Raw genomic sequence first — 4,342 nt, 5'->3', positions numbered from 1 at the left:
CACACACACACACACACACACACAACCACACAAAACAAACAACAACAATAGTCCCGTAGCCGTGGGCTCCCAAAGTTCGTTTTTCACATGTTTTACCATCTTCAAGAAAGAAAATGATACCAGATGCCTCTTTTTAAAAGGTGGGCGTTACCAATGAGGCCTTGAAATCCAAGATGGCCGTCAAATGACTAGAATCGATATTACTCATTGTCTTTTTCCAACAAAAATGAAGTTTGATACATCACTTATAGGTTTTTTTTGGGGCAAGAAGTTCATTTTTAATATTATTTTTAGCCTTTCGTAAAATATTAGGCAAGTAAAATGGGAAAGAACCATGGTGGCGACAGAGTTGTGGGTCATAAGAAGCATGCTACGTATCCCATGGACAGCTTGAAAAACAAACGAAGAAGTCTTGGTTGAAGCAAATTGCAGAAGACGGCCTATGACGAATATAAGAAAGCGACAGGCAAATTTCTTCGGAAAGAAACATGGGATAATATTGTAACAACAGGCAAGTTTGATGTAAAGAGAGGCAGAGGCAGGCAGAAGGAAAAGATACTGGACAAGATGACAACATGGCTGGGAGCAGCAAGAACAACAGACACCATTGCTGCAACGCAAGACAGAGTGAAGTGGAGGTCCATGATCGCCCACGCCAGTCGGCAAGGCACCGGAAGATAATGAAAATATTAGTCTGTTTCCATGTTCCCGTCTATCGTGCCATTCTCTTTTGACTGGTGAGGTTCTTTCTCCTTGCATCAGAGCTGCCATGTTTCTTTGTAAGGAGAACTATTTGGTCATGACGTGGTGGAATCAGGCGCTCGTCAATATTTGGACATGTGGAGTTATAGGTATCATCTGAGAGCTGTTTTCTTTCTTTGCTTTCAATGAAATAAATATCCACCTATCTTGAATAGAACTCAAGATATTCACGATTGAAGGAAGTGGGGTTGTCTGGTTTCAGTGATGAAATTAGTGAGAAAATGGCCGCCAAAGTTTGGTAACTCTTACAGATAAAAAGTCCTTGAAAACAGAAAAATGATATATTTTGTGCCTAAATCAACAATTTCTAGTAAAATTCACATGGAATTGTGTTGTCATAGGGACAAATAAAAGGGTTAGTCAAAAAATAAAAATTTGATAAAATTTTCCAAGCTGGCGTGAAAATGCGTGTTTCTCAGATTTCGTTATTTTGAAGAGCGCCTGATTTCACCACACTGCCTCACAAATAATACTTTAGCTTACGAAACGTTTTTTGGGGGTTCTCGTGGTCAAAAGGTTAGATGTTCGCCTTTTAGTTGAAAGGTCCCGGGATTGAAAACTGACAGCGATGGAAAAGTTTACATTTCTTAGATTTTCTCCTATATCTCCTATTTCTGCCCTCTAGTCCTGCTCTTACAAGCAGGCAGACTCTGGGATGGATTCTGAAGAGGGGGGGGGGGAGCAGAGATGGACATGTTCCGACTGCAGTGACCCCAACACTGTGGACAAGGTGACAAGGTGACAAATCCTGATCTCTTATCTGCCTTTCTCGCCACCCTCTCCCCTCTCCCCACCGAAGTCTGGCTCCCTTTCTGCTCTTCCCTCTCTTACTCCTTGACTCCTTACTGCTGTCTTACAGCCGCACTGGGCTCCAGTGGCTAAGTGAGCAGTGAGTTCAGACTGAAAAAGTAATGTCAAGCAAGTGTCGGTGACACAGGGTTCAGATGGGTGGTCACTAGGGTGTGTCCTTGAGCAAGACACGACAACCCTAGCTCAAAATACTGGGCGCTGCACAGTGGCGACCGACAATGGCATGGTTGTACGTTTTTCTGTACTGATGTAATATTTGTATTTATGTATGTATTTATGCATGTATTTATGAATGTATGTATTCATAATTATGTAAGTATGTATGTATGTATGTTTGCCACTGTAAATCAAATTGCCCTTCTGGGATCAATGAAAGTGTAATTTATTATTATTATTATTATTATTATTATTATTATTATTATTGTTATTATTATTATTATTATTATTATTATCATTCTTATCTTAGGGTAGGTAAGATCTAAAACCTATCCTTCTCGGATAAGGGCGGAAAATCTCGGAGGTTCTTTGTGCAAGTTGTATATGTTAAAGATTTTATGGTGGTTCTAAAATCGATAAGCGTGGCTTCGGCTGCCACACGGGCAAATTCAAAATTCATGCATAACAAAGCTGAAAACACTCTCGTCAGTATAAGAATATAGGGTACCTTCGAAATCAGAACGGGCCTGCCTGAAGGCTAAGGGCCTTTCGGTGTGGCGTCGGTGGCCTAGTGGTTAGGCTGCGGACTCGTAATCGTGAGGTTGTGGGGTCGGGGGTTCGAGCAGCGGGCACGACGTTGTGTCATTGGGAAAGACACTTTACACGAATTTTACTCACTTCACCCAGGTGAAAGCGAAAGATCTTGTCCGTATGTTAGTGTTTTAGCGCCTATAAAATGCTGCTTGCACTGTATGCTTCCCAGGAAGTTGAGTTTGTTTCAGAATGCTCCCAGGTCTGCTGGGGTAATAGTATAGAATGTAAAGCGCACAGAGCTTGCTGTTAAGCGGGGATTTGCGTTATACAAATTCTATCTATTGTTATTATAACAATAATGTAGAGTACCTTGGAAATCAGAGCGGGTCTGCCTGAAGGCTAGGGGCCTTACGGTGTAGGAAAACGTTCGCCTACGTAAAAATCAGTAACACTGAAGATTCAAGAATTCTCTGGGATCTAGCAGGGGAATGCAAAGAAGAAAAAGTAACAGTTTCAGGGAACTTAACATAAACAGACTATAATAAATGCTGATGATTAGAAGTTTTAGTTTTAGTAGAGGTTTTTGCGGTGCTCGCAACTGCATGAGGTTAACTTAGATGTGTTACAAGAGAGTAACAAACTACATAAAAAAGAAGAAGAGGAGATAAGGACGATAGATGTTTGATAGGAAAGAAAAAGCAAACCACACCAGAGCACCCGACAACCACCCACTGATGATTAGAAGTGTTATCAAGGAGTAGCATACCAACAAAAAAAAGAAAGAAAAAGAAGGAAGGATAAGGACGATAGATGTTTGGTAAGAGAGAAGGAGAAAACAATACCAGAGCACCCACCAACCAACCATCCATGCAAACAATAATCCACCAACAACTTCTCGTGAAGCTGAGTATGTTTCTGAGTGTTCTATGGTCTGCTGGGGTAATAAAGCGCACAGAGCTTGTTTTCTTGTGGGGACATGCACTATACAAATCGCGACCTCAGTGCTTTCTTGTCGTATCTCCACTTTTTTAAACCTTGAAAATGTGACTTCTTCTAAAGCTCTCTCTTTGTTATGAACTGTTTTCACTGTTATTAAAAATGGAGATACGACAAGAAAGCACTGAGGTCGCGAAATGCTATTTAATTAATTTTTTTTTAATCTTTGCATCCACTTACCCGCTGCACGTAAGAAAATGCAGAGACAAATGCCCCAGGAAGTGAACCAATGACGTCCCATTGTGATCTCACACAAAGCGCTCACTTCGAGAATCAACACGTGTAACAGATTCTGATGGCGGGCTGGATAGAGTGGTCAGAGCTCAGCCGTCTTCGTAAAGCGAGAGATGGACCACCCGTTAGCAGAATATGTCCGGGCAAATAAGTTGGAAGATCAAGACAGTTTATTTTCTATATTTCTTTCAACTTCTGCTCCAATTTCTTCTGGTTTATTGTTCAAATCAAACTCAAGAACACACAGCTCCAATCAAATTCCTAGAGATTTGAAAGCTATTTTTTAAAATTTATTTTTAGCCAATTTTAATGTTCGTTCCTTTTCGGGATTTGAATGGGGTGTCTTGTGGGGTCCGTCCTTTAGAATCTCTCCTCACATTGAGTTTTCTGCACTTTTTTTTTGTCCTTGGCGCGTTTTTATCCAAGGCAAAGAAAGACAAATTGACTGACAGTTTAATATGCGGCTTAACCCCTAGCTGTACACACAAGTCCTCAGGATACAAGGGGGGTATTTCTGCGCTATCCTTAATCTCTTCCAAAGTCAACAGCGCTGGAACAAAGATAATCCTCAGCTAATCGCAGACTTTATTATGTGTCTCTGGTGGGTATAAAAGATAAGTGGAGGAATTTAGGAATCTTAAACTTGAAAATGAAGAAGAGCATCGCGGAAAAGTGAGGTTGTCAAGGCCGAGCATGGAGGGGGGAACAGAAAGTCTTTTATAGCGCCGGACAGACAACAGGGGGCGGGGTCTCTGCGGATATGTTCGTGACGGGCGGAAGTGAGGACTGTCGTGTGATGCGCGCGCAGCCTAGTTGGTGCATCATGGCGGTTTGACATGTTTTCGGGAGG

The sequence above is a fragment of the Aplysia californica genome, unplaced genomic scaffold, assembly GCF_000002075.1.
Source record: "Aplysia californica isolate F4 #8 unplaced genomic scaffold, AplCal3.0 scaffold00752, whole genome shotgun sequence".
In the NCBI taxonomy this organism is placed as follows: Eukaryota; Metazoa; Mollusca; class Gastropoda; order Aplysiida; family Aplysiidae; genus Aplysia; species Aplysia californica.
The sequence above is the reverse complement of the archived record's forward strand: the minus strand, read 5'-3'. Positions refer to the sequence as shown.